Source organism: Anomalospiza imberbis, chromosome 3, assembly GCF_031753505.1.
Source record: "Anomalospiza imberbis isolate Cuckoo-Finch-1a 21T00152 chromosome 3, ASM3175350v1, whole genome shotgun sequence".
In the NCBI taxonomy this organism is placed as follows: Eukaryota; Metazoa; Chordata; class Aves; order Passeriformes; family Viduidae; genus Anomalospiza; species Anomalospiza imberbis.
The window spans coordinates 15,453,275-15,460,209 of record NC_089683.1 but is presented as its reverse complement, the minus strand read 5'-3'; the positions used below and the strand labels follow the sequence as shown (position 1 = coordinate 15,460,209).

General features: G+C 43.1%; 1 long non-coding RNA gene across 1 annotated transcript; it reads right to left on the bottom strand.

The window, feature by feature from the left end:
- Nucleotides 1-233: 233 nt before the first annotated feature.
- On the bottom strand, nucleotides 234-3,600 carry LOC137472005 (uncharacterized). The gene is made up of 3 exons (XR_010997961.1): nucleotides 3,520-3,600; nucleotides 1,361-1,963; nucleotides 234-1,111 (listed from the first exon to the last, which is right to left on the bottom strand). It is a non-coding gene; the product is annotated as an uncharacterized lncRNA (long non-coding RNA).
- Nucleotides 3,601-6,935: the final 3,335 nt, after the last annotated feature.

Genomic DNA, 6,935 nt, shown 5'->3' with positions numbered 1-6,935 from the left:
CAGGACAAAAAGGATCTAGTTCAGTGATGCAGAGGCATGTGCCATCTGGGGGTAGGTACCTGCTTTGGTGAGCTGCAGTGTGATCCCTGGACACTCGTGTCAGGGAGGGGTGAGCTTGCAGAGTGCAGTGGGGTGTCGTGTCTGGCGCAGACTCTTCTGCAGCACCGCTTCACAGCTCCTCAGTTTGGGAGGAGTTTCACTTCAGTTTTTTGGCCTTCAGTTTTTTTCACTTCTACAGTGATGTGCACAAACTACACACCCACACCTTTGCACTACAGAAGAATAAGATCTGAGGAGTTCTGGCTATTTGACACAGATGTATATGATAATGGACAGTAATATCAGCAACACCACAGACTGTAGTCATGAATCCCCTCTTGCCTTAGGAGAAGAGGTGCTTAACCTACTGTAGCAAGTCACAGCAGACAGTGCACCAGCTTTATTTAGAGGGTCTGTGCTGTCTGTATGGGATTCTTCCATGCCAGAACTGATTAATCTGTGGTCTTGTGTGGTATAACTTGCAAGCAGTGGGATGATGTTGTAGGACACACATTGACTTTTGATTGACAGAGGAGACAGAGATTAACAGAAAGCTGCACCCAGAGCCTCATGGACGATCCCTTCTTGGAGATGCTGGTGGAGCCTTGCCTGGAGCCCATAGCCTGTGGCTGCACAGAAGGTCCCAGAAGGTAAGCACGTGGTCTGCAACTGCTGCAGCAGAGCCCAGGCAAGCTTTTCTCTGGTTCTGCTGCTAGGAGGTGGTACTCCCCATTTTAGTGTCTTTACCATCCAAGAAGGTTATTTCAATAAAATCCCTATGTTACAGAATCCTCTCAGCTTATAGAACAGGGCTGTTGTGCTGGGGCCCAGAGCCAGTGCTTCCCAGTCTCATTTCTGCTGACCAGCAGTATCTCTTCTGCTAAGGAAACATGAAGGAGCCTTGGGTTTTTCTTGGCAACACCTCATGTAGCAGCCAATGCAGGGTGTATTGTCAAATCCCAACCACAGCCCCTTTTTCTTTGTGTGGCTGCCCAACAAAATGTCCCAGGGTGGTCTGGCAGGGTTGAAAAGTTTTCCAGCAGCCATGTCCTGAAGCTGTTTGCAGCTGGAACTGGAAAATTGAATTAAAACAATGAATCAAGCTAACTATAGAAAACATCTTTTTAGTGGTTGGCAAGGTGGTTTTGTGATGTGAGTCTTGGACTCTCAGTTCCCTTTTATTTTCATAAAAACGTGGAATCAGAGAATCGCAGAATCATTTAGGCTGAAAAGAAATCTAAGATCTTTAAGTTCAGACATTAGCCCAGCACTGTCACTTCCACCACTAAACCACATCCCTAAGTGCTACATCTTTAAATACCTCCAGGTATGGGGACTCCACCACATCCCTGGGCAGCCTGTTCCAATGCTTGACAGCCTTTCCAGTTAAGAAATTTTTCCTAATATCTAAGCCTCCTCTGGTGCAGCTTGAGACCATCTTCTCTGGTACTATTGCTTGCTGCTTGTGAGAAGAGGTTGACCTCAGCCTTGCTACAGCCTCCTTTCAGATGGTTGTAGATAAGGTCTGCCCTGAACCTCCTTTTCTCTGTGCTCCCAGCTCCCTCAACTGCTCCTGGTAAGACTTGTGCTCCAGCCTTCCTACAGCCTTCCTACCCTGTCTTCCTCCAGTTCTGCGTCTGTAGTGGTCCAGCCTGGAACAGGCTATAATTATTTAAGCACAGCTGGTACTAAAAATGAAGGTTGTGGCTACATGGGAAGCACTGGGAAGGGGTGCCTGTCCCCCCTAGATCAACCACCAAGGATGTGGTCCAGTCCCTCGCTCTGACAAAAATCTTGCAGACATCTTCTTGGTGCTCACTGACTGCACCAGGGCTGGTGTTTTCACTTTGGTCAACAGTTCAGAGGGATCAGCCCACAGGCACAGAGTTTCGCACATTTTGTCATCCTTCAACAACAAAGTACTCTAAAGATAAGATGGAAATTACCTGAAAAAAAAGGGACTGTGGAATCTGGTTCAATCGTATCTTCCTTTTTCTATAATTTTCCTCTAAGTAGCTCTAGCAAGAAATTTAATCTTAGTCTGCACAAGCTGTGGTTTTGTGTAGAAAGTATAATTCAACAAAGAGGAATAAATATCCAATAAACTTGTTTTAAAATAGACACACAGACTGGTTCTATCTGGGCTATTTTAGACTGTATTTTTCAACACATTTTGCAATGGCAGAAGAAAATATGATTTATAACTCGATGAAGATTGTTTTCATCTGAACATTTCTGATTTCTTTTAAGTTTACCAGGAAGAAATGCAGCTTTAGTTTCCTTCATTAAATTGAAAGTCAGGTTGGAAATAAATAATATTGTCAAAAGGGAAAAAATTCAGTGGTTAAAGAACTTCTTGAACAGAAAAATAAAATTCTGCATACAAAATCATACCTGTTTTTTCCATAAGGAAGGAAAAATATTAGATACTCTCACTTTTAAAATTCCCATATTTGCAAATGTCTTTTCTTCACCAAGAAATAAATGCTAATGGATGTACTAAGAATTAGAATTTGGTTACTCTGTAATGCTTCATCATTCCAGTCAAGATGCTCAAGAGCTTCTGCTGCTCTTAATAAAATAGCCCTGGCAGTCCAAAAATTACAAGACATTATAAAATTTCACAGTACAGTTTTATAAGTTAAAATTCCTCTTTCCATAGTGAAAAGTTGGCCTTTTATTTGTTCTATGGAGAAGGCCAGTATCAGAGTTGTTTCAAGGGTATAGAAACCACTGAATAGAGAGTGAGGTTTTTTTTCCCTGGGTGCAAGAGATCATACTCCACTTAGACAGATTTTGTGCAAGCAGGAGGTAAATTCCACAAGTGGTTGCATAATCTGGGTACTTGATAAGTGGCTATTTTTCAAAGAAGAAAAAATAATAATGTGAAAAGGTTATTTGAATACCTGAAGAAAAATGTTATTTTTCTCATTGATAAAGATGACTTTGGTTACAAAGTAGTTCTGGTTAAGATGTGGTGTAAAAAGTTCTGTAAACAAATCAATATTTAATAAGGGTGAAAGGGAAGCTGATGAATGTGATTAGGTGGATATTAGAAAATGCACCAGTTGTTGAGGGAAGATAAAACCAGAAATTAAAAAAATCTGTAAATGAGGTTAAGGAGCTGGCTGCCCTACAAAAATAACATTTATGTCTTAAAACCTGATAAAATGACACCTCAAAAAATCTATTATAATTTTGCAGCAGTGATCAGCTAGGATATGATATTTTTTTTGGCCCAGAGTTAGTGAAGTTTTATATCCAACATCTAACGTGGTGTCTGAGACACCTGCTGAGATGAAAGTGCCTGTTTCACTTCATTGCCATTAAAAAAGCTCTCAGTGACAGACTAGACAAATGCTGGATAAAGCTGAGATTAATTCCTCTCCTACAGCATTGCCAGGAGCAAGAATTTTTGGGCCATTATGAGTTTGGGTTAAAAACCATCAGATTTTAGAAAAAAATATTAATAATGCTCACCTTGGTTTCATTGGTTTGGTTTGCTTTTCTCATGTTCTCCAGGTTTCTTCCTGGGCAGAAAGGACAGAAACTTCCTATATAATAAGAAGAAATAAAACCTAAGGTTTTCCCTTTAACACTTGGACCTGCAACTTAAGACTTTATGGAGAAATCTGTACAGCCACTGGCCCCTGATTAAATTCCAGTGCAACCACAACACCTCTCTGTTTGCGCACGGTGAGCGGCCTAGGGGTGCCCAAGGGCAGGGTGAAGTCTGTCTCTATCAGCTGTTGTGTCTACCTGGGAGAACACAGGGCTTTGCACATTAAAGATGGAGGGGTGCAGGAGCAGGAGGAAGTTCCCAATGGAAAAGGTGCCACCATGGACTGGTGTCATGCTGGGACACTGCGGGCAGTGCTGGCGAGCCCTGCTCCAGAGCCCAGGGGTGTAGCAGGGAAGGCTGTGCCATCACAAAGAAGATGCAGTGTCCTTAACACAAGTGCCTTTCATCACCTAATGGTCCTGGGAGGCCCTGGGGTGTCTCTAGCAGAACACAGGTCTGTGCAGACATTGTGATGTGCCCATCAGCCCTCTGCAGACACTCTGAGAACCCTCAAGTGGCGCTCATTGACTCTGGTTAGAGAACTAAAATGATCCCTAAAACACCAAGGACTACGATGGGAATTTATACACTCAGTGTAAATGTAAGCATCTGAAATGTAGGCCTCTTAATCTAAAATTGAATCATGACCAAGCTCCACCAGCATCATTCAGCAATGGGCACAGCATGACTACTGTGGTTGAGTGAAATGTGCTGTGTTTGTCAGGAGAGCTAAGTGACTTTCCAGACGAACCTTTCTCCACTCCAAGCAGGTAATCCTATCAGCAGGCCTATTTCCAGTCCTGACTGCTGGATACTTTTCAGCTTTCAGTGAGATGGGAAAGGGAAAATCTTTCTAGTATGCCCTGAACAGGAAGGGAAACATGAACTCTGGCCACCTGGCTTACCCCAGCAGATGTCTGGGGACTTGCTGGCACAGTAGCTCTGTTTTGTGCCCTCACTTCTCTATTACCTTGGTCAACACCTGACAGCTGGACATGAGGGGTGGTGGACACCATGGGGCTTGCAGAACATGTGGGGGTAGTGAAGGAGTTGTTTTGTATGAGCCATCATCTGAAATCTTGTATTTCTTCAGTTGCTTTGTGATTAGCAGCTGTAGTTCAGATCCATTGTCAGACTTTAGAAGTGCTCTTAGCCTCCTGGAAAATGACTTTGTGGGGTCAGTGCTGCCATGTTCGCTCTTCTCCTGAGGCACCCATGAGAGGATCCATCACCACAGGTGCCTTTTTGGGTTCTCCCTCTGCGGCAGATGCTGTCCCAGCCTTTCTTACAGTTTTATTTTTTTTTCCTCTGGTCCCTTGCTGCACACTGGGCTTTGGCTCACTCAGATGCTGCCAAGTGCCTTGTGTCCCGATGTTTCACTTGTCTGTGGCTGAGCATATGTGCATGTGTGTTATGTGCATGCAGGAGGGAAGAATGGTATTTAAAATTCACCAGCTTTGAACTTCATATTACTGCACGTAAAACAAACCCCAAAATCGTTTATTTCTAGGCTTCTGTCTTGATTCCCAGCTTTTGATTTAATCTTAAAATATTTAATCATTTCCTTGGCAAATGACACTGAAATTGGACAGATGGTTTAAACTTAGCTCTCTTCCCTGGAGAAAAGCTGCTCAATTAAAAAAAACTGTAGCTCTCACACATTCAATTCATCCTTATCAGGCTGTCCCAATTAATCCTTTAAATGCAGTGTTACATAATGTGGGATCCTCTCTCCCTCATTTACTTCATCTTGTCATTATTTCCTCTCTGTTTGCTTACCTGCGCAGCGCTGTTGGGAGTCAGGAGAGAGCTGCTGCAGGAGGAGAGGTGTGGGATATTTCTGAGACACATCTGTTCGAGCAAAGGCAGGGACAGGCACAGCCATCAGTTGCTCGTGCTTTTACTCTCTGATGTTATTTTTCTTCTTGGGCAAATGATTTTTGCAAATCCTTCAAACAGCAGAATTACATTTCTGTTATGCTGTTTGTTGAATAGCCATTTTCTGAATAATCCCTTTCTGCTGCAAGTGCTGGGAGTGCTTGGCTTACAAGGTATTCACTGGTTGTGAAAATGTGTTTCTGTGTGTACTGGGGGAGTGCAGTTGGTTTTGCTGCTGGGCTCAAAGACTGTCAAAAATGGCCATAATAAATCCCACTGGAGACTGGGAGATCTAACACTGTTAGTCTTGCCTCTGTGTGGTCCTGCCTGCATCGTTTTGCTCCACCACAATATTAAGAATAATAATTTGGATTTAATAGGTCTGGATCTAATTCATGCAGTCAGAGAGGGCAGAGTTCTGCCTTGAGGAGCCTTGGTGCTTCTTCCATTGCTGTGACGCTATGGAGAGGTGAAAAACAGGTCTGGGAGCAGGCACACACATGTCAGGTCCTCCAGCTCGCTTCTGCTTTATCTTGGCTGTGTGCTGGGCTCAGCACAGTCCTGGGTGAGTAGGGTTCAGGGCAGCTGGAGGTGGCTTAGGCTGCTGTGCACCCTCTGCGCCCTTCATGTGCTTCATGGGCACCCAGCAGTGCTGGGATGGGTCTGTAGAGTCTGTGGGCAGGCTCCCACTGCACCCATGTGGAGCATGGAGAAAGCCTTGGGCCCAGGGAAGTGCAAAATTCATGCATAGGTTGGGTTTATTCAAGCTATCTTCAGATTGTAGTGGAGGAGACTGCCCCAACATCTCTGGCCACTGTGGTTCTACTCTAAATGTTACAGCACCACATAGATTTCTCTTACTGGTTCAGAAGAGAGCTGATGTGCAGGGTAATAAAACTGAAATTTAAAGGGCTTTGAAAGTAGTCCTGTTTTGAGTGGGAGATTGGACTGAGGATCTCTAACAGTCCCTTCTAGCTTGAATTTTTCCATGATTCTACAGTCAGAGAAATATTAAATGCAATTATTAAGAAGGACAATCATCAGGAAATGCAAAACAAAATTCACTGTGTTTTTCCTCTAAATAAAGGAATAGAATAAGGCAATCTGCTTTACATATTTATTTAAATACCTTCCTATAGTATTTGTGTTTCTCCTGAATAATTCCTTTGACTGCTAATAGTACTGGACAAATGGCTGTGTGGGGAGGGGAAAACCCCACATCTTCAAATATCTGAAATTTCCTTTGTATTCTACAGTCATTAAACAAGGTTTTGTTAGTTACCTGGAGCAGATCTTTTGTTATTATTATTTTTCTGCAGGACAATTTAATTTATATCAATTCAGAGTATATTTGAATTCTGAGCCATGAAACCAGAATATTCTGTTTGAAGAGATTTGTGGGGAGACACTGAAATGTAGCAATGTATCTAGAGGTCTTGTACTCAATCTCTATATC